Source organism: Pleurodeles waltl, chromosome 6, assembly GCF_031143425.1.
Source record: "Pleurodeles waltl isolate 20211129_DDA chromosome 6, aPleWal1.hap1.20221129, whole genome shotgun sequence".
Lineage (NCBI taxonomy): Eukaryota > Metazoa > Chordata > Amphibia > Caudata > Salamandridae > Pleurodeles > Pleurodeles waltl.
The window spans coordinates 690,891,843-690,915,969 of record NC_090445.1 but is presented as its reverse complement, the minus strand read 5'-3'; positions in this window follow the sequence as shown (position 1 = coordinate 690,915,969).

Sequence of the window (24,127 nt, the reverse complement as noted above, 5' to 3'; positions counted from 1 at the left end):
TGTGCTTTCAATAGTTCTAAAACTTTTTCTTTTTCTCACTATCCTTAAACCTTTACTATCATGTCTGTTGTAGAATCCACTCTCAAGACTGTTAATGCAACATATGAGAGTTTGAACTATAAAAGTTTGCGGGGTCTCTGCCTGGATAGAGGTTTGAGTATAGGAAAGAACCCTACAAAAGAGTTTCTCTTTAATATGCTTGTTGTAGATGACCAGAACCTGTCTGGACCATCAAATGAGAGGTTAGAAAAGGGAGAAGCTTCACAGTCTGATTCAGAGGAGTCCCAGGGAGAAGCTGGGGAGGGTTCTGACAAGGGTCTGCCCCCTAGCAGGGCACCTAGTGATGCTGGTAGTGATAGAGGTTCCCATAACAGTAGGGCATCCTTTATCCCTAGAGGCCAGGTTACCAGGGTCCATACAGTTAGGGACAGGCCCCCTCTGAAACTTCCCATATTTCATCTGTGTCAAAGCATTCCCATCCCACCCACCCTGAGGATAACTTGTTAGAAAGGGAACTCAAAAAGTTGAGGGTTGAAGAGACCAGACTGAAGCTTAAACAGCAGCAGCTGCCCTTAGATAGGGACTCCTTATACATAGAGAAGGAAAGACAGAGGTTGGGGTTAGTTCCCCATGGTGGCAGCAGCAGTATTCCTTATAGCAATCCTGTTAGAGAGCAAGATTCCAGGAATCTTCACAAGATAGTCCCCCCTTACAAGGAGGGGGATGACATTAATATGTGGTTTGCTGCACTTGAGAGGGCCTGTATGGTACAGTTGGTCCCCCAAAGGCAGTGGGCTGCTATTTTGTGGCTATCTTTCAGTGGAAAGGGTAGGGATAGGCTCCTTACTGTTAGAGAAAGTAAAGCCAACAACTACAAAGTTTTGAAAGATGCACTCTTGGATGGATTTGGCTTAACCACTGAACAATACAGGATTAAGTTCAGAGACACCAGAAAAGAGTCTTCTCAAGACTGGACAGATTTTGTGGACTGTTCAGTGAAGGCCTTGGAAGGGTGGTTACATGGCAGTAAGGTATCTGACTATGAAAGCCTGTATAATCTTATTCTGAGAGATCATATTCTGAACAACTGTGTGTCTGACTTGTTGCACCGATACCTAGTGGACTCGGATCTGACCTCTCCCCAAGAATTGGGACAGAAGGCAGACACGTGGGTCAGAACAAGGGTGAACAGAAAAGTTCATACAGGGGGTGACAAGGATGGCAAGAAGAAGGATGGTAAGTCTTCTGAGAAGGGTGGGGACAAAAGTAAACATTCTGAGTCTTCATCAGGCCCACATAAATCCTCTGGGGGTGGTGGGTCCAAATCCTCTTCTAATAATCAACCTAAAAAGCCTTGGTGTTATTTGTGTAAAGTCAAAGGTCATTGGGCAACTGATTCCAGTTGTCCAAAGAAAAACACCAAACCTCCCACCACCACAACCCCTGCTGCAAATTCTAGTGCCCCTAGTAATAGCAGTGGTGGTGGGAAATCTACTACTAATAGCCAATCCAAGGGTGTAGCTGGGCTCACTATTGGCAATGTAGTTGGGGTTGTTCTTGTTAGGGAGACCACAGAGGCTGTTTTAGTCTCTGATGGTGGCATTGATTTTGCCACCTTGGTTGCTTGTCCCCTTAATATGGATAAGTACAAGCAACTTCCCCTAATAAATGGTGTTGAGGTTCAGGCCTACAGGAGCCAGTGTAACTATGGTGATAGAAAAACTGGTCCACCCTGAACAACACCTACTTGGTCAGCAGTACCAAATGACAGACGCTCATAACAATACTCTTAGCCACCCCATGGCTGTTGTAAATCTCAACTGGGGGGGGGGTTACTGGTCCAAAGAAAGTTGTGGTTGCCTCAGATTTACCTGTAGACTGTCTACTATGGAATGATTTGGAGACATCAGCTTGGACAGAAGTGGAGTTGGAGGCCCATGCAGCAATGCTGGGAATTCCTGGGCATATTTTTGCTTTAACCAGGGCTTAGGCCAAAAAGCAAGAAGGACAGGGTGACTTGGATCCTGGAACAATGGACCAAGTGCTCCCTAAAGCTAAGGGTAAGAAGGGTAAATCCCTATCCATTACCCATTATCCCTCCCTCTACAGATGATTCCCCTTCTGAGGAAGAGGAATTTCCTCCATGTGCAGAACCCTCATCAGAGGAGCTGGCAGCAGACACTGCTGAGCTTTTGGGTGGAGGGGGGCCTGCCAGGGAAGAGCTGAGTGTGGCACAGCAGACCTGTCCCACATTAGAGGGTCTCGGACAGCAAGCTGTCAAGCAGCAAAATGGGGATGTCAGTGACAGTCATAGAGTATACTGGGAAGATAACCTCTTGTACACAGAGTCAAGGGACCCAAAACCTGGAGCAGCGAGGAGATTGGTCATTCCCCTGCAGTACAGAGAGTTTCTTCTCACTCTAGCACATGATATTCCTTTAGCTGGGCATTTGGGCCAGACGAAAACTCGGGAAAGACTTGTCCCCTTGTATCACTGGCCTCATATGTCAGAGGACACCAAAGATTTTTGCAAGTCTTGTGTGACCTGCCAAGCCAGTGGCAAGACTGGTGGCACTCCAAAGGCCCCTCTAATTCCACTTCCAGTGGTTGGGGTGCCCTTTGAAAGGGTAGGGGTTGACATAGTTGGCCCCCTTGACCCTCCTACTGCTTCAGGCAATAGATTTATCTTGGTGGTAGTGGACCATGCCACAAGATATCCCGAAGCCATACCTTTAAGGACCACTACAGCTCCTGCAGTGGCAAAGGCCCTCCTGGGAATCTTTTCCAGGGTGGGTTTTCCTAAAGAGGTAGTATCAGACAGAGGTAGCAACTTCATGTCTGCATACTTAAAAGCAATGTGGAAGGAGTGTGGTGTTACCTACAAGTTCACCACCCCTTACCATCCACAAACAAATGGTCTGGTTGAGAGGTTTAATACAACTCTCAAAGGAATGATAATGGGACTCCCTGAAAAACTCAGGAGGAGATGGGATGTCCTGTTACCTTGCCTCTTTTTTGCTTACAGGGAGGTACCCCAAAAAGGAGTGGGCTTCAGGCCCTTTGAACTCCTCTTAGGGCACCCTGTAAGAGGTCCACTTACTCTTGTAAAGGAGGGTTGAGAACAACCTTTAAAAGCTCCTAAACAGGACAGAGTGGATTATGTACTTAGCCTAAGATCCAGAATAGCTGAGTACACGAAGAAGGCCAGTAAATACCTTCAGGCCAGCCAGAAGCTGCAAAAGCAATGGCATGACCAGAAGGCTGTTCTGATCCAGTACCAACCAGGACAGAAGGTGTGGGTATTGGAGCCTGTGGCCCCAAGAGCACTCCAAGACCAATGGAGTGGACCCCATCTAATTGTTGAGAAGAAGGGTGAGGTTACCTATTTGGTAGACCTGGGCACTGACAGGAGTCCCCTTAGGGTGATTCATGTCAACCGCCTGAAACCCTACTATGACAGGGCTGATCTCACCCTGCTCATGGCAACAGATGAGGGACAGGAATAAGAGAGTGGCCCTCTCCCTGATCTCATCTCCACCACTGAAGCAGATGCCTTAGTGGAGGGAGTAGTTTTAGCAGATTGTCTGACTGCATCAATCTCCTAAGCCAATTTTAAGACCTCTTTTCACTTGCACCAGGTACCACATCCTAGTGTGAACACACAATTGACACTGGAAACAGCCTGCCTGTCAAAAGCAAAATTTATAGGCAGCCTGACCATGTCAGAGACTGCATTAAACAAGAGGTGCAGAAAATGTTGGATTTGGGGGCGATTGAACCTTCTGAAAGCCCATGGACTAGCCCAGTGGTGCTTGTACCAAAACCTCACACCAAAGATGGAAAGAGGGAGATGAGGTTTTGTGTAGATTACAGAAGGCTCAATCAGGTAACAAAAACTGATGCCCACCCTATACCCAGGGCAGATGAGCTCATTGATACACTGGCTTCTGCCAAGTATATTAGCACTTTTGATCTGACTGCAGGGTATTGGCAGATCAGATTGGGAGAAGATGCTAAACCAAAGACTGCATTTTCTACCATAGGAGGGCATTAACAATTCACAGTAATGCCCTTTGGTTTGAAAAATGCACCTGCCACTTTTCAGAGGTTGGTGAACACAGTCCTGGAAGGGTTGGAAGCTTTCAGTGCAGCATATCTTGATGATATTGCTGTCTTTAGCTCAACCTGGGATGAGCACCTGGTCCACCTTTGGAAAGTTTTGGAGGCCCTGCAAAAGGCAGGCCTCACTATCAAGGCCTCAAAGTGCCAGATAGGGCAGGGAAAAGTGGTTTATCTGGGACACCTGGTAGGTGGAGAACAGATTGCACCACTACAGGGGAAAATCCAGACTAACGTAGATTGGGTTCCCCTTAAAACTCAGACCCAGGTGAGAGCCTTTTTAGACCTCACAGGGTACTACAGGAGATTCACCAATAATTATGGCTCCATAGCAGCCCCACTTAATGATCTCACAAGCAAGAAAATGCCTAAGAAGGTGTTATGGACAGCTAGCTGTCAGAAAGCTTTTGAGGAGCTCAAATAGGCCATGTGCTCTGCACCTGTCCTAAAAAGCCCATGTTACTCCAAGAAATTAATTGTTCAAACTGATGCATCTGAATTAGGGGTAGGGGCAGTCTTATCACAACTGAATTCTGAGGGCCAGAATCAACCAGTTGCTTTTATCAGCAGAAGGTTGACCCCTAGAGAAAAGCGTTGGTTTGTCATAGAGAGGGAGGCCTTTGCTGTGGTCTGGGCACTGAAAAAGTTGAGGCCATACCTGTTTGGCACTCACTTTATTGTTGAGACGGACCACAAACCTCTACTTTTGCTAAAACAAATAAAAGGTGAAAATCCTAAATTGTTGAGGTGGTCCATATCCCTACAGGGAATGGACTATACAGTGGAACATAGACCTGGGAGTACCCACTCCAGTGCAGATGGACTCTCCAGATATTTCCACTTATACAATGAAGACTCATCAGGACAAGGCTAGTCTTATTGGACCCCAGTGCTCATATGATGTGCCCTGTATGTGTTCCCTGTGTGGTGCCTAACTGTATCACTGAGGCTCTGCTAACCAGAACCTCAGTGTTTATGCTCTCTCTGCTTTCTAAATTTGTCACTGCAGGCTAGTGACTACATTTACCAATTCTCGTTGGCACACTGGTACACCCATATGATTCCCTTGTATATGGTACTTAGGTACCCAGGGTATTGGGGTTCCAGGAGATCCCTATGGGCTGCAGCATTTCTTTTGCCACCCATAGGGAGCTCAGACAATTCTTACACAGGCCTGCCACTGCAGCCTGAGTGAAATAACGTCCACATTTTTTCACAGCCATTTTACACTGTACATAATTAACTTATAAGTCAACTATATGTCTAACCTTCACCTGGTGAAGGTTGGGTGCCAAGTTACTTAGTGTGTGGGCACCCTGGCACTAGCCAAGGTGCCCCCACATCGTTCAGGGCAAATTCCCTGGACTTTGTGAGTGCGGGGACACCATTACACGAGTGCACTATACATAGGTCGCTACCTATGTATAGCGTCACAATGGTAACTCCGAACATGGCCATGTAACATGTCTAAGATCATGGAATTGTCACTCCAATACCATCCTGGTACTGGGGGGACAATTCCATGATCCCCTGGGTCTCTAGCACAGAACCCGGGTGCTGCCAAACTGCCTTTCCGGGGTTTCCACTGCAGCTGCTGCTGCTGCCAACCCCTGAGACAGGATTCTGCCCTCCTGGGGTCCAGGCAGCCCTGGCCCAGGAAGGCAGAACAAAGGATTTCCTCTGAGAGAGGGTGTTACACCCTCTCCCTTTGGAAATAGGTGTGAAGGGCTAGGGAGGAGAAGCCTCCCCCAGCCTCTGGAAATCTTTGATGGGCACAGATGGTGCCCATCTCTGCATAAGCCAGTCTACACCGGTTCAGGGATCCCCCAGCCCAGCTCTGGTGCGAAAGTGGACAAAGGAAAGGGGAGTGACCACTCCCCTGACCAGTACCTCCCAGGGGAGGTGCCCAGAGCTCCTCCAGTGTGTCCCAGACCTCTGCCATCTTGGAAACAGAGGTGTGGGGGCACACTGGACTGTTCTGAGTGGCCAGTGTCAGCAGGTGATGTCAGAAACCCCCTCTGATAGGCTCTTACCTCTCTTGGTAGCCAATCCTCCTTTCTTGGTAGCCAAACCTCCTTTTCTGGCTATTTAGGGTCTCTCATCTGGGGAATTCTTCAGATAACGAATGCAAGAGCTCACCAGAGTTCCTCTGCACTTCCCTCTTCGACTTCTGCCAAGGATCGACCGCTGACTGCTCCAGGATGCCTGCAAAACCGCAACAAAGTAGCAAGACGACTACCAGCAACATTGTAGCGCCTCATCCTGCCGGCTTTCTCGACTGTTTCCTGGTGGTGCATGCTCTGGGGGTCACCTGCTTTCACCCTGCACTGGAAGCTGAGAAGAAATCTCCCGTGGGTCGACGGAATCTTCCCCCTGCTAACGCAGGCACCAAAAGACTGCATCACCAGTCCTCTGGGTCCCCTCTCATCCTGACTAGCATGGTCCCTGGAACACAGGATCTCTATCCAAGTGACTCCCACAGTCCAGTGATCCTTCAGTCCAAGTTTGGTGGAGGTAAGTCCTTGCCTCTATACGCTAGACTGCAAACCTGTGTACTGCGTGATTTGCAGCTGCTCCGGCTCCTGTGCACTCTTCCAGGATTTCCTTAGTGCACAGTCTAGCCTGGGTCCCCAGCACTCCGTCCTGCAGTGCTCAACCCTCTGAGTTGGCCTCCAGCGTCGCAGGACCCTCCTTTGTGACTGTGAGCCAGCTCCGGTTCACAAATCTTCTAAGTACCTGTTTGGGTATTTCTGCGGGTGTTGCCTGCTTTTGTGGGGGCTCTCTGAGTTGCTGAGTGCCTCCTCTGTCTCTTCCTCCAAGGGGTAACATCTTGGTCCTTCCTGGTCCCCAGCAGCACCCAAAAACCTCTAACACGACCCTTGCAGCTAGCAATGCTTGTTTGAGGTATTTTTGCGTGGGAACACTTCTGCAACCTTCAGCACGCCGTGGGACATCTTCCATCCAAAGGAGAAGTTCCTAGCTCTCTTCGTTGTTGCAGAATTCCAAGCTTCTTCCATCCAGAGGCAGCTTCCTTGCACCTTCACCCGGGGTTTCCTGGGCTCCTGCCCCCCCTGGACACTATCGTGACTCTTGGACTTGGTCCCCTTGCTTTGCAGGTCCTCAGGTCCAGGAAACCGTCTTCAGTGCTTTGCTGGTGTTTGTGGTTCTTGCAGAATCCCCCTATCACGACTATTGTGTCCTTTTGGGACTCCTACTTTTCAGGGTCTCGGGGTGGGGTATCTTGGACACCCTGACTGTTTTCTTACAGTCCCAGCGACCCTCTACAAGCTCCCATAGGTCTGGGGTCCATTCGTGATTCGCATTCCACTTTTGGAGTGTATGGTTTGTGTTGCCCGTAGATCTATGTTCACTTATTGCAACCTATTGTAATTCTACACTGTTTGCATTACTTTTCTTACTTTTACTTACCTGTTTTGGGTTTGTGTACATTTAACCTGTGTATATTACTTACCTTCTTACTGAGGGTACTCACTGAGATACTTGTGGCATATTGTCATAAAAATAAAGTACCTTTATTTTTAGTAACTCTGAGTATTGTGTTTTCTTATGATATTGTGCATATGATATAAGTAGTATAGTAGGAGCTTTGCATGTCCCCTAGTTCAGCCTAAGCTGCTTTGCCATAGCTACCTTCTATCAGCCTAAGATGCTAGAAACACCTCTATTCTACTAATAAGGGATAACTGGACCTGGCACAGGGTGTAAGTACCACAGAGTACCCACTATAAGCCAGGCCAGCCTCCTACACCGTGCAACTCCTCATTGGTTAACATTGGGCCCTATGGGGTACAGTGGCCAATGGTTAGGTACGATGGTGGTGACGGTATGCACGCCGCGGACGTGAACGCCATTTTCTACCTGATCACTCACTTGCTACCTGACCTTCAGCAGGAGAGGACCTACATTGCATGTGCTGCTGTGATCTGTGCCTGGAACCTACCATGGCACGTGTGACTGGGGAAAGGGCCCCTGCCTTCACCTCAGCGGAGTTGGAGCAACTGGTATATGGGGTCCTACCCCAGTACGGACTGCTGTATGGGCCTCCAGACCAACAGGTGAGTACACTGTGAGCACGATGCATGTGGCATGAATGCATGGAGTGGTGTGTGTGAAGGCCTCTTGTGGGGGTAGGGGGTGTATGTCCCCTGGGTGGCGTGCAGCTTGTGTGCTGGGCCATGTGTGTGCAAATGATGATGTGAAGAGGTATGGTGGGCCATAAGTGTAACAGGCAGGACGGTCTGACTAATACCATTTCCTGTGTGTATTTCTCTGCAGGTCATTATCCATCAAATGAAGGGTATATGGCGTGCCATTGCCAAGAACGTGCAGACCCTAGTGGTCTATGGCAGGCAGAGCACCCACTGTCAGAAACGGTGGGAGGACCTGAGACGCTGGGCACGGAAGATGGCGGAGGCCCAGCTAGGGATGGCCTCCCAACGAGGAAGGGGTGCCCGTCGCACCCTGACCCCCCTGATGGCCTGCATACTGGCGGTGGCCTATCCAGAGCTGGATGTGCGCTTGAGGGCATCACAGCAGCCACAAGGGGGTGAGTACAGTGCCCATCATTACATCTTACGCATGGTAGGGGGGTACCCGGGTGGGGAATGTGTATCAGTGGGTGACCCTAGGCCAGGCCTGACATTGCAGAGTAGGTCCCATGTTGGCCAGGGTTCTGAAGTGATAATCCCGCTACCTAGCTCATAGGCATCCACAACTGGTCAGGGCTGTGTGGGTCCCAGGTGTGGTGCATTTGGCGGTATGTGCCCTTCCCCATGTCTTGGTGGCTAGCATTATAACTGGTAGTGCAATGCATAGTGCGTAGGGCTGTTCCATGTGTGTGACGGTGGTGTGTACGCCAACGGTGGTGTTGGTGCAGCCATTGACCCAGTGTATACTTTGCCTCCCCCCCCTTTTTGTTTTGTCACCCTGTCCTTATGTGCATTAGCATCATCTGGCAGAGGAGCAGAAGCACCGGCGATGGAGGAAGTTGCATCTTACGGGACCCAGGAGGCAGAGTCCACCGACGCTGAGGGCACCAGTGGGATGGAGGGCGAAGGGAGAACCATGGCAGATACAAGAGGGGACAGTTCGGACCCAGATACCTCCTCCGATGGAAGCTCCCTGGTGGTGGCAGACATCTCTGTGCCCACCCAAGCTAGAGGTACAGCCGCCACCCCCTGTACCAGCACCACCCTCCCTGAAGCCCATCAGCGATTTGCCTGTGCCCGCTCACCGGGGTGGAGGGGGGGGCATCTCCTTCGCCCCAGGCACCTCAGGCCCTGCTCCAGTTAGCCCTGCTGCCCTGAGTGAGGAGGCTATGGACCTCCTGAGATCCATCTCTATAGGGCAGTCAACCATTGTGAATGCCATCTAGAGGCTGGCAGCCCAGATGCACCAAACTAATGCATTCATGGAGGGCATTCACACTGGCTTGGCGGCCCAACAGAGATCAATCCAGGCTCTGGCCTCCTCTCCGATGGCAGCCATTGTCCCTGTTTCCACCTTCCCCTCCTTCAACTTCCTCTTCCCAATCCCATTCCCCTCAACCCCAACCTATCCAAGCACACAGGCAGATGAGCATGCACACAAGACAACACACAAGAGTGGCACATGCAAACACAAGCACCACACATCATCCCACAGGCACTCACACAAACACCATCCAGATGCAGACATACCAACATCCACAATTTCCACTGTTTCCCTCTCCCCCTCCTCCTCCACCTCCCTCCCAGTTGCATCTACACTCACACCTGCATGCACTACATCCCCATCCACTACCAGCATCACTACCACACCAGGCAGAACACACACCTCACTGGCAGACACCTCCACAACAGCCATGCACACGTCCCCTGTATCCTCTCCCACTGTGTCTGTCACCCCCCCCAATGTACACAAACGCAAGGACTCAGACACCAAAGGGCCATCCACCTCACAACAGCATCCAGCCCATGCACCAGCACCTAAACACAGAAGACAGACACCACCTACAACCACTCCCTCTTCCTCCACTCCCAAACCTTCTCCCTCTTCCAGTCCCGATGTCCATAAGAAGTTAATCCTCTCCACCATTGACCTCTTTCTATCCCTCCCCCCCATCTTTCACATCTGGCCAGGGTTGGAAAAACCCGGGCAACCCCCTCAGCCACCCAGTCCAGGGGCCCAGTAGTCTCACACCCACTCGTGGTGGGAAAGGATCCAGGGCACCAGGCAGCCTCAAGGACAGGGTGCCTGCCCTAGCTGCGGGCTGGAAAACCAAGGAGCCTGCCCCAGCTGCTGCCAGGAAGGGCAAGGAGCCATCCCCAGCTGCTGCCAGGAAGGGCAAGGAGCCAGCACCAGCAGGCAGGAAGGACAAGGGGCCTAGTGCAGGGACCCAGACGGAGCCCCTACCACCAACCATGGTTATGTAGCCGTCCGAGGCAGCAGGGAATGGGCAGGAGCTTCCCCCCATCACCAGCAGCAGCACCACCACCACCAGTGGGCAGCCATCCAAGGATGCAAGGGATGGGCTGGAGCCTCCCTCCACCAGCGGCTGTTGCAGCACCACCACCACCACCACTGAGCAGCCGTCACTGCCGGCGGACGGTCTGTAGTCCTGCCTCTATGGGCTGCTGTGCGGCCTGCTCCATGCCCCAATCCTGTGGGTATGACATCCAGCTGAGAGACTGTGACCTTGCACTCCCCAGGCTCAAGAGCACGGGGCACGATGACCCCTCCAGAACCAGTGGGGAAGACACCCACCAGCCCCAGCCTCCCCAGGATCAGGACCACATGGCACAATGCCCCCTCCAGAACCAGTGGGGAAGACACCCACCTACCCCAGCCTCTCCAGAATCAAGAGCACCGGGCACGATGCCCCCTCCAGAACCAGTGGGTAAGACACCCACCTACCTTAGCCTCCCAAGGATCAGAAGCACAGGGCACAATGCCCCCTCCAGAACCAGTGGGGATGACACCTACCAACCCCAGCCTCCCCAGGATCAGAAGCACAGGGCATGATGCCCCCTCCAGAGCACGTTGGCAAGTCACCCACCTGGGAGACTGTGGCCTTGTACTCCCCATGACAGAGCACAGGGCATGCTTCCCCCTCCAGAGCATGTGGGCAAGTCACCCACTTGAGAGACTATGGCCTTGCACTCCCCAGGACCAAGCATAGGGCATGTTTCCCCCTCCAGAGCATATGGGCAAGTCAGCCACTTGAGAGACTGTGGCCTTGAACTCCCCAGGACCATGCACAGGGCATGTTGCCCCCTCCAGAGCATGTGGGCAAGTCACCCACTTGAGAGACTGTGACATTGCACTCCCCAGGAGCAAGCATGGGGCATGCTGCCCCCTACAGAACCAGTGGCCTTGTTCCATCTGCCAGCTGAGGTGCCCTCCCGTTCCCCGTCCCCCTGAGGTGCCTGCCTATTTTCCAACTGATGCCTTGCAGTGTTCTCTCCGTGTTGGTGCAGATGACAAGTGAGGCCTTGGACTTTGGCCTGTGGCCCTGTGGCCCACGCACAATGAGGACTGGGCAGTGTCCTTGAACTGTACATATGTATAGACCATTACATTGCATTTTCGTATTTCTACTGTGTTGTTATTATGACACTCACTTTAGCACATTCCTGTTGTCCTTGCATTATTCCTCAGGGGTACGCGGTAAATATGTTTTATTACTGCAGCTGATTGTGTGTATGGTGTTGGGGGTGGGGTGTGTGTGTTGTGTGTTGTGTGTCACTCTATTTTTCCTCCCCCTCTCCCCTGAGTGCTAGGCAGCTGTACTTACCGTGGTCTTCGTGGTGGAGCAGGACGTAGAAAATCATCGGGAATATTTGCAGTTCAGGCTCCATGGTGGCGTGGGTCTTCCCTGTGTCTCCAAAGGTGAGTCCTTTCCCTTCTGTGCAGTGTTTCCACCAGGCTTTTGATGTCGTTGGTACTGCCCCGGAAAAGGTGGTGGTTTCCGGTCTCATAATACGGTGGGCGGAACATTGACTTCCTTCTGGCTGTAGGTGGCTACTGCTGTGGTGGCTGTTGTTTCCGCCCTGGCGGTCGGTGTGGTAAAGTGGCTGTCTATCTGAGTTCTCACCGCCATGGTCATAATTTGGCGGTACTTACCGCCAGCCTGTTGGCAGTATTACCGCCACTTTATCACTGACCGCCAGGGTTGTAATGAGGACCCTAGTTTCCATTGAAAAAGTGTTTTTTGACTTGCCTATATCTTTGGCATTGTTTGACAAATCGTCATGAAATTTTCCAGAGAAAGCGCTCTCTAGAATGTTGTTGTGCATGGAAAGTTTCAGGGTGATCCGCCAAGTGGGGACCGAGAAAAAGGGCGGGTGACCAAAAAAAGTGCATGTCCTGTGTTAATTCCCATAGACTCTTTAGAAACACCTGCAGTCTGAACAGCTGACAGAATTACACCAAATATGTCATAAAAGTAGTTTTTGGTCCGCGAATGAGCCTTGTTTTATTTGCTGTAAATTCATTCAGTGGTTTAGGAGAAATTAAATGAAATCCAAATTTGTATATCTAGGGTTGCAATGAATTAACAAATACTGCAGATCTCAAGCAGAAATGTGAATGGCTGCCAACACTTTAACCGGAAGTGTTGGCAGCCATTTTGAGACTCAGCTTCAGCAGAGTCTAAAAAAAAAAAGAAAAGGGGGCAGGGTACTGTTACACTACTCACCTATACTTGGTGCAGGGATGCCCCCCATGAACCCTCCCCCGGTCTAAAAAGCAATTTTTTAAAAATCATGGTGAAAATCATGAATATTTGCAAATTTCACCATGATTAAAAAATAAAAAAGCAAGCACGTTTTCCCGCACTTGCTTTTAATTGTGCCCCCGGGTGGGCCAGGTCCCTGAGGCATTGTGGGCAAAATAGGAGAGGGCACACGGGGCCCCCTCCTAGGGTTCAGAGAAGCCCCAGGGAAGACCACCTGCCCAGGGCTACATGCTAAAATGATGCAGGGGGCCACAAGCCCCCCTGTCCCTGGGGCCACCACCTCCCCGGGGCTTATTATTAATAAAATGGGGGGATCCTGTGGTTTCTCCGGGCAATGTTGATAAAGTATGCTGGGGACCACGTGGCCCCCCCACATGCTGGGGACCACTATCTCCTCTGGGCAATCAACTATTATGTATGCAGTGGGGACACTTTGTGGAGAAGTGTGGCTCAATGGTTAGAGAGGCAGACCGTGAAGCAGAGATCTGGCTCAAGACCAGGGTTCAAGTCCCACTTCGGCAGGTCTTGGGCTCAATTCCCCTTGACCAGATAATTCTCGCCTCGGTGCCTAATCTAATTCATGGGTGCAACTCTGGGCAATAGCTTGCTTAATCTCCACAATGGCCCCAACAGTGCTTGCATGCCTGGCTTCACCCTGGGGGTGCTCAGGAGTGGGTGCCTCACAGGGAAAAGCCAGGAGGGGTTCCATAGTGGTATGAGTACAGCACCTTGAGACCCTAACGGGTGAGTAGTGCGCTATACAAGTGCTAATTTACATTTACATTTTACACAGGCCCTCTCCAGCTCTAGGTACTGGCACCTCCCTTGGGTAATAAACATAATGTATTCATGGGGCATGCAGCCCCCCGGCAGCCATAGGGACCACCACCTCCATCGGGCATTCAATATAAAGTATGTGGGACCGTGCACCCCCCCCCCACATGCCTTAGGGACAACCACCTCCCCAGGGCTCGGCTCAAAAAACTTAATGTAGAGGATTCATCATAAACCCTAAGCCCAGGGCACCACCACCTCCCTGGGGCTAAATGCAAATGATGGAGAGGGGCCCCTCCTCTTATACCAATGGATTGCCCTGGGGACCACCATCCCCCGGGGTGGGCTCCTGCTACCTCCAGAGGTGCCCAACCTCGGGAGGTAGCTGTTAGCTTTTGCTTGGTAGCAAAAGCAAGCATTACTCCGCTTTTAGCAAGTGGGAGCTGTCAAACAGCTCTTGCTTGCTGAAAGCGGAGTGATAAAAACATTGCTCCAACAAGCAGGGAGCTGCTATTTAAAGCAAATCCCTGCTTGCAGGAGCAACGCTGGCTCCAGCAGGATGCAGCAGGCTTGAGGCTCCCCCTGCAGTCCTGTCACTTTGCCTCTCTCTCCTCCATCCCGTAATGGGATGGCAGAGAAAGAGAGAGAGAGAGAGAGAGAGACAGAGAGAGAGAGAGAGACAGAGAGAGAGAGAGACAGAGAGACATTGTTGTTGCAATTGTCTCTCCATACAAAGACTTCAAAGCTTCACACTAGCAAGATGTTTGAAAAGAATGTCTTAGCTACATTTTGATACATAGCAGAACAGAGTCACCTCTGGCCTACTGCTAAAGTTCTTGGACTGTCAGTAGGTTGAAGGTTCAAATTCAGGTATCTCATGGCAGTCTGTGTGTTTATTTACTCATGTTTTGAACATTAAGAGGGTCATTCTGACCCTGGCGGTCACCGACCGCCAGGGCCAACGACCGCGGAAGCACCGCCAACAGGCTGGCGGTGCTTCCTGGGCCATTCTGACCGCGGCGGTAAAGCCGCGGTCAGAAAAGGGGAACCGGCGGTTTCCCGCCGGTTTACCCCTGGCCCAGGGAATCCTCCATGGCGGCGCTGCTTGCAGCGCCGCCATGGGGATTCTGACCCCACACAATGGCGGGAACGGGTGTCCTGGGGCCCCTGGGGGCCCCTTCACTGCCCATGCCACTGGCATGGGCAGTGCAGGGGCCCCCTAACAGGGCCCCACAAAGATTTTCAGTGTCTGCTTTGCAGACACTGAAAATCGAGACGGGTGCCACTGCACCCGTCGCACCCCAGGAACTCCGCCGGCTCCATTCGGAGCCGGCTTCATCGTTGCTGGGTCTTTCCCGCTGGGCCGGCGGGCGGCCTTTTGGCGGTCGCCCGCCGGCCCAGCAGGAAAGCCAGAATGACCGCCGCGGTCTTTTGACGGCGGTGCGGTCATTCGGCGGTTCCCGCCAGGCGGGCGGCTACCGCCACCCGCCGCGGTTGGAATGACCGCCTAAATATTCCTTGTGATGGAACATTTAAGTACCCTCACACAGAAGGTTGAGGATTCCAGTGTAGGTGTGTCAGTTTTCATTTCTCAGCTTTAAATTCTTTTCAACTTCAAAAATGTAAGGTACATACAGAAAGGTGATCTCACTCTTTTTACTTGTCAAACAAATTTTTTCTCCATTTGTCAGAGCATTTCTCATTATAAGCGGCTCGGGGTTGGGTGGTTATCGGGGGCTGGCCGCAGGCACTGCGTCAATCCCCGTGGGCAATCCACGTGTTCATGGCAGAAGGCTGTGTGTGACGTGTGGTTGTGTGGTTACAGGGAGTTGGCTGCAAGACCTGGCCAGAGGCCAGGCCCTGCAGCCAACCCCCATTGCGCATGGCAGAAGGCTGTTCCTGGTGCGGGGTTGGGTGGTTATATGGGGCTGGCCGCATGCTAACCTCTCGCTAACCCCGGCTGCACAAGGCCAAACACCATGCACAGTGCGGGGTTAAGGGGTTATAGGGGGTTGACCACAACATAACTGCTGAAGTTCTGTGATTTTGTGCGAGTAAATTCAGATCCTAACTATAATATCCCACTGACCTTTGTTTTTTTAAGTTAATTACTATGGTTTTTTTAAATTCTATTTCCTAACTATAATATCCCTGTATCCTTTGTTTTTTCATGGAATATATAAATATATATATATATATATATATATATATATATATATACACACACATATGTTTATAAATGTGTGTGTACTGTATATATATATATATATATATATATGGTCAACTTCAAACGCTCGAAGTGAACTCATATGGCCCAAGAGGGGTGGTGCAGAGACCGGCACGAGCAAGCCGGTAATAATAAATCCAACAACAGCAAAAAAAAAAAAAATCCACTCTCAGGATTCAGGTAAAGTGAAAGACAAGTTTAATCAAAACACAACGCGTTTCGGCTGACACAGCAGCCTTGGTCACGTTTTTTGCTGTTGTTGGATATATATATATATATATATATATATATATATATATATATATATATATATATATATATATATATATATATAGTTTAGTTGTGCAACACTTCAAACAGTAAAACAGTGAAAACACCGCACAAAAAGATTCCACCCACAAGGATCGAGAAATGACTCTGATTTTAATAAATAATACAAGACTAAAACAACAAAAATCCAAAAAGTACTTGAGTTAAGATTTTTTAATGAAAAAACTGTAAAATAGCACATAAAAACAAGAATTGCCAACCTGAGATATATGGTCCCACCAGATCGGGACAAAGTTAAAAGTTCAGGCAGATTACGATAGAGCACAGGCCATCTACAGGGACCTAGTTAGGTACCTTAAATCCTGGTTGCAGAACGTTGTGTGGCACCAAAGCACAGATACATCACGCAGCCGGGATGATGCGTCGACGAGGCTTGCGATGTGAAGGCTGATGCCAGGTCTGCGTTGCGCAGCTGAGGCGATGCGTCGGTTTCGATGAGCACACAGGCTGTGATGCAGAGCTGTAGCCTAATCGTCGTGGCTGCAGTTGATGAGGGTTGCAAGGAGCTGCTACCGGGGAAACCATCACACAGTTGTAGTTCTGAAGGCGATGCGCCGGTCCCAAGATGCGGCGATTCAAGTCTGCTGTATTGGTTCCGACCCATGAACTAGCAGCAATGCGCCAGTTCTGATCCATGCAGCAGTGGCAATGGGTCAGTTCTGCTCCCACAGCATAGGATGCATTGGTTCTGCTGGAGAAAACATCTTAGGCCAATGTCTAAGGGTTCAGAACTGGGGTGGCATCCCTTGGTAGGACAGACTCACAGATGACAGGTGCAGGAGTAGGATGGTTGGAAGTGTTTTATGTCCATGAGACTTCAGATCATGAGGCCAGCCAGCTAGTCCTTGGAATCACTTTGGGTTCAAGTGATGCAGGTCCAGTCCTTCTCACCCAGGCAGAAGAGAGCAGCTGGCAGCAGGGCAGCACACCAAGACAGTAGTCCAGAAAGCAGCAGTCCAGCAGAGTGGCAGTCTTTCAGCAGCACAGCAGTCCTTCATTCTGGCAGAGTAGTCACAGGTCCAAAACTGTGCTTAAGTGGCGGTATCAGAGACCCAGTAAACAGGCAACATCCCTAGTTTAATGGTGGTCCCCTTCCTGGCACATGGTGGGGGGTTGGGGTGCTGACTTCAGCACTCACATGGCAACGGCCCAGGCTTCTCAGTGGCTCCTCCTGGCACATGGGGGTTTTTGACTTCAGAGCGGACACAAGTGAAAGCTTTTGATTTAGGTGTGGCCCCCTTTCTGGCACACGTAAATACTGTCCTCATCTTTCACAATGGAGACAGCTCTAGCTTCATGGTGGCACATGCGGTGTCTCTGATATCAGCTCCCACAATGGCGAGTGCCCTAGCTCTCACAATGGCGAGGCCTTTACTGGCATCCAGTGGTCGCTGATATCAGCTCTGGCCAGGAAGAAAGCCCTGGCTTCTATCAGAGCTGACAGACAGTCTGCAATCTTACAATAGTCCGATCCAGACTGGATGGTTCACACTTTGCTTTTCAGGATGCACATGGCAGGATCCCCACTGGACCTCCAGCCAATCTCCTTCTTTTCACAAGATCTGCTCATCTTGGCAGATAGCCAGAAGGCTGGTGATCCAGGCTCAAGGCAAGTGGTCTTCACTTCCTGGTTTATGATCCCTCACACAGCAGGGCGACTAGCAGACCTTGGCCCTAATCCTGGTGCCAGCAAGTAGAAGTCTAGGTGATCTACTCTCCAGTGGAACCTGGCTGTAGAATAGTTCTGTTGAACAACTTGCAGGACTCAAGCTCCCACCTTTACAGTCCAAATCCAGGCATGGATGTGATTTAGTGCCTGGTCCTATGAGATTCCTATTGAAGGTGTCAGCTTCTTTGTAGAGCCCTCTGCTCTGCCCTTTGTCAAAGGGACAGTTTGACACAACAGGAGTGGCTCCACTTTACATTGACCCACTACACAGGTCAAGGGAGTAACAGGTAATCACACCAGGTTGCTAATTTCCACTGAAATATGCCTCATAAAGGTTCAAAAGCATAAGCCTTAACCTCTTTTATGATTCCCTTGCCTCACAGTGTCAACCTTTTCAGACACTATCTTGGTGACAATGAACCCAGGCAACAATGTCCAGTAACTCTTCCTGAATCAAAGAGTCCTTTGATATGCACAGAGGATGCTCTGCTCCCTTTCTCCAGTGTGTGTGTTACCACTCAAGCCCCCAGGAATGTCATCAATCCATATCTACTGTCTGGGGAATGCAGTCCTCAATACCCCCTAGCCTTTCCAGGCATTGGGCTTCCAAAATGAAACCCACATGCATCCATTTTATGTACTGTGCATAGGCACACATACAACCCAGCATACACAGGCAAGTATCACATGCTGTTTGGTGCTACAAACAATCACCATGCAGGCCAAGAGTGAGTTAAGTACACAGCAGCCTAATTGTACATGATTGGGCCCATAGACACCACTCCAGTGAAAAAGGTAAAAAGGCCTGTTCACGCTATTGATCTTTACTAATCACAAAATAGGTATGCTGCCACCCCTTTGCTCCTGTCACTTTGTTGCTACCAGGCTTTTGTTGATCATGACTTGTGAAGTTTTTTCTGTAAAGTGATTCAGTATTTTTACAGTTTAACTGTGGTATTATCACATTACTCAATATGTACAATAATCACAGCAATTTTTGCTTATCGTTTACCACATAATTTTGTCATGGATGCAACGAGAGTCAGACTGGGACAAAAATTGACCTGGGCACCAAATTAAATGGCCCCCATTTATGAATCAGATAGTTAAAAATGTGGCCATCATTTGCAAATCAGGGCAGTTTTAAATTTGTAAAGACAAGCTGTATAGGTGTTTTGCAAGGTATGGGAGACGGTATCCATTCCTGCAGCCAATGTTTAAAACAGCCCACCAGACTATGAAACAGGCCTACAAAGAGCCAAACAACAACCCATATACTGATCTGGTAGACCAGCCCTTCAGGCACTGCCTTATTGCCCTACAGGCCAATCCTACTGTGGATGCAGCAACTGATATGTGACACACTACTTATAGTTGCACACCGCACACCGCATTGTAAGAATTTCTTTCTACTTCAGCTGGAACCTAATTTGGTTTTTGATAATTAATGTTGTCTATCAAAGTCACTGAAAATAAGGATCCCTCCAATTGTTTAAATGCAGGAAGGTTTAATCACCTGAATATTGAGGGCCCAAGGTAGATTAGGAGCTGATGCCAAGAAGGATTGGAATGTTTCAACAGCTTCTCTTTGAATTGTGAGGTATTCTCTTTAGGTCTGGAGTTACCCACCTTTCTTCGTCCATTGGCATTTGTCATTCACATTTTCTTTCCGCCTACTATAGCATAAAGATTTTGTGCAATATATCAGCCTTCTTCAGCCACTGGCTAAATTCATTTTGAGTGACTGCATTTAGCACTTTCATAAGGAGCACAGATGCACACAACGTAACTGCTTTCAGTGTCAGTGTTTTTGTTTTTAATGTATTATTACTTTAGTGTTGCTTTTGTTTGTAGAGCCTGGTGTGACAGCAGCACACTTTCTACCAGATGTGAGTTTTATCAGCTCTTGTCTCCTGTCAATGCTGTTGTAAATTCATTTTGGAGTGGTCTTTTCTATCTTGCTGCTGCTTTTTAACACTGATACCACATTGTGTTGATTTGAAACTGTTCTTTTTTACGTTATGCAACTTTTGTCCTTCTGGTGCTGTGTATTCTATGAATAGTCAGCATTCCTTGTCTCATAATGTATCTGTGGAATAAATAGTCCATATGAAAATCATCACTCTGCATTAATAATAGTGCACCAACTACGGGACCCGTCTGAAAAAATTGTGAGGTACAGAACCTTTTGAAGGACAACAGTAATCTTACAGCATCTAACACAAACTCTAAATATGTAAGCTCATGAGGGTGCTCCATCTTTGCAACCCTAACTGTCTTTCAGTCTTTCTTTCTTACCTTCTTTCCTACTATATTTCCTTGTTTCGTTCATCTGCCTTTTGTTTTTATTTATTTCTTTCCTTTTTCCTTCTTTCCTTCTTCCTCCCCTCCTCTTTATTCTTGCTTTCTTGCCATGTTGCCTTGCGTGACCCTGAGTGGCTTCAGAAATGCAAATCACTGTGTTGCGTTGCTCTGCCCTAGAGAGGTGTTCAGTGGGTGCTGGGTGGGTGTTCCCACACCACACCCATGGATTTTGACGCATTACCAAATTTACCATTGGTGGTAGAGCATGGAATGTGCTAAAGTTGGTAAGTCTCCCTAGGTGAGGCATAACAAGGAGAAATATGTTTATTTCTCCTCATTTTTTTCCTTGTTCTGTGTGTGCTGGAAAATGCAGCACACATAGAAAGAGGAAAGTGCCTCAGGGGGTTTGTTTTGTTCAGGAGGATGTCCCTTCCTGCAAAAAAACAGTCCTGCTTACAATGCATGCACCCTTACACCATGGTGCAAGAGTGCCTGCGTTGGCGCTAGGCAGCACATTATGTGCCAGCATTGGGAAAAGACACAAATGTGCCATATAATGGTCTTGCAGTGCAGCTTAGCTGAGCAAGATGGCTTGCTGCGCTGTGTGACTATTTTATAAATATGTCCCTATGTATATAACATAGTTACTTTTAGGAGTTTTTAGCCAGGCGTCACCCATTAGTCTGTGGTTGTGTCATTCAGATTTTTCTGAAGCCCACTCCAGCACACATCAAGGGGCAATGTGTCAGTCCACTTCAGCCATTGGCTGACTTCACTACATGTTACAGCAGACCGCCTTTTCACAGGATCATATCCTCTCACAAAGTAGTTCCCTTCAGTTCCAGGGAGTTTTTGAGACCAAAACACACATTTTTGCCTTTGGGGGATGTTTTTGTTAGATTGATGGGGGTACGGCAGCTTTCCCAACAATAAGGTTTGGCAAAAACCAGGACAAAACAAAATAAGAATTGCTAAAAGGCTGGTGGCCAACACTAGACTTATTGGATTTGCCAAGGCTTGTTCTTTAAGCTAAAGTGGGAGGCAAGGGTGGAGGGTGTGGGGGCGGGATCGTTGCCGCCTTTACTCACCATATGGCCAAAGGGAACAAGAGGGTATCACTGTGAAATATGCTGCACTCTGGTCCCTCCCAGCTTTCAGAGCGATGTTCAAGATATCCCTCCTTCCCAGAAAAACGTCACCAACCCCTGCACTAGTCTTCTCCTTGCTCTGGCATGCCCTCCTTCAACAGGATGAGGGAGGGCAGACAGAATAGAGCCACGGAGCAGACAGAAGTAAGGTGAATCAAGTAACGCTTAGACCATGATTACATATGCATGTACATAAGAATTATTAAGTTATTTGTTCACAATCCTTTGATATTCACGCCTAATCTAGGCATTTACTGTTTGTGCGTTTATGTGCGGTATTCAGGTACAATGGAGTCTTACAAACACTTTTCTCAACTAAAATGTGTGAAATGTACACATGCAAAGGGATAGGAATATTGTGGCTTGTTCACTATTCTCAGCTATTATATTTTCTGTAAATGCATGGCATCCTTTCTGAAAAACAGTCTGAAAAGAGTTGACAAACCAGTGCACATTCTAAAACTTTCTGCACTTCCTAAATCAGGTATATTTTGATGTACATATAGTCATTAGATTCGTGTAGGAAGCGTGAACCAAGTCGTTTCTAATTGTAAACATTAATTACTATGCTGTGCCTGAAGACTTCAATTGCAGTGAAATTTCTTGGGCACTACCATAACACTTTTGTGGGAACTACTCAATCCCTGGCTGAATTAATGTGTGCATAAAGTGAGCAGGTCTTGCATACACTGCTTACATTGATTATACTCATACATGAACATTATATGTGTGTTAACTTGTGGGAATCATGCAGAACGTGAGCATGTGTGCATGGACGCCTTTACTTGGCATAAGGTCTGTCCAAATTTAGGAATAAGCTTCGCCAATTGGCAACACCGGATGTAAAGGTAGACTAGGGTGACCTGGCTTATAAAGTTAGATGCTGCTAGTGTGCTGTTGCTTACCAGGTTTCCCAGAACATAAATGTGAAAACTGTTCTTGCCTCAGGAAGCGTGAACCCAAAGATGAAGAACCCTGTCACAGTGCCCAGCCCAATCCAGCCAGGACTTGTGAGTACGACCTGAGTCTTTCCATACAGGAAGCCTTAGGCCCTTCCTACTTGCCCTGTATCAATGACTGACATCCCAAAGAAAGACCAAACGACAACCCTCAACCTTTGGGGCGCAGGTGAAATGCTCGGCTGACTAAGGAAAGGCACAACCAGCAGAAAGCATGAGGTTGCCTTGACACAGTACTCACCTTTGTTGAGGCATCATCCCCATTGTGATGCCCAGTTCAAGAGGCCGCATTTCCAGCAGTGTAACACTAGCAGACTGGAGAGACTCCAGACCAAAGGGGCCTGATTTGAACCTAGGGGTGTCTCCCCTCTCAGAACAAGCTTTAGCAAGACAATATGTCTTGCGTTGACCGTCATTAGCCTTTTAGCTTGCTCGTTTTGTTTTGCCATGGTTTTGCAAAATGTTATTGTTGTGGGAGCTGGCAGGCCATGATCAATCTAAAACAAAATGTCTAAATTAAAAATGTGTTTTTTGCCTTAATAGTTCATAACTCATAAGGGAACTATTCTGTGTGTGGTTGTGCACCCTGAGACAGGGCAGAATCCCATTACTCACAGTAATGTTAGCCAAAGGCTGAAGTGAGCTTACCCAGTGGCCCATGATGTATGCTGTAGTGGGTGGAAGAAAAATAACAGACCAATGTATGAAGAGGGCTGGCTGAAAGTCCCTATATGTATATTATACATATAATTTTAGTAAAATCAAAAGGTCTAACACCAAACCTAAAAAACACACCAGCTATTTGTGTACTAGAGCTAGGGCTGTATTTTGAATATGGCACACTTTCCCTGTTTGCACCATGGTACACCTTTCAAAAGGTACGCTGGATGTACACAGGGAGAGTGCACCCTGTTAGAAAGAATGCACTACCTACCCCCAGGACAGCTGTGAACGTATGCTACCCTCAAGGCAGTGCATTCAAGTGAAATACCAAGTAGCTGTTTAAAAGCTGCTCTGTGTTTCACAGTGCAGGCGGCAATCCCTTTACACTTTCAAGAAAGACAGATCCACTTGCAGGCGAGTGCAGTGAGTGAAGCTCTTTCTTTTTGTGGGAAACACTCCCAGCACTGGTATTTATATTAGACTGGAATGTGAACCTGTCTAAGGAAGAAGAAAGCAGGAAATGAGATGAGAGGGAGGCTAAGGAGTGAAAGTAGAAAATATGCTCTTCCCCACAGGAACATATTGAAAGCATGAACCCACCTCCTTCTGAAGTGGTAGAGAGGAAGCAGAAATTGACTACATATAGGCCTGGACAGACACCTGAAAGTGATACTACACGAAAGCAGAGGTAAACCCGAGGGAACCATCCAGGGTCTGTGGAAATCAGAGGAGGAAGTAAATGGAACGCTAAGGAGGCAGTTGGTTCTTATCTGCGGTTGTTTTCTCTGTTTCTTCATGCAAATACAGCAGCTGCTTGCTTTAAGTACCTTCTGAGATCATGCATTGTCCCTGGCAGGGGTAGGGGCATCGGAGTAGTACGACACTGCGCATCGACAGTATTTACCCAGAGAGGTACAGCGACACTCCCATATGCCCTGATGCCACAGGCATGCCCTGATGCCACAGGCCGTGCTACATCCACACAAGGTGAGACGGCATCTGAGTCTGGCGCACACAAGTGAGTTCAGGGCAAACATTGTAGATATAATCTGACTGTGAACCGGAAGGGGAGAGGAACTTCCACCGTCACTGGAGCAAAGTCAAGCGCAGGCTGACCCCTCGGTGAACTGTCAGGGTGGGGTACTGCAGCAGGTGCAGCCCCCACACCCACCCAAAGGCATGCTTCTCAATATCGCA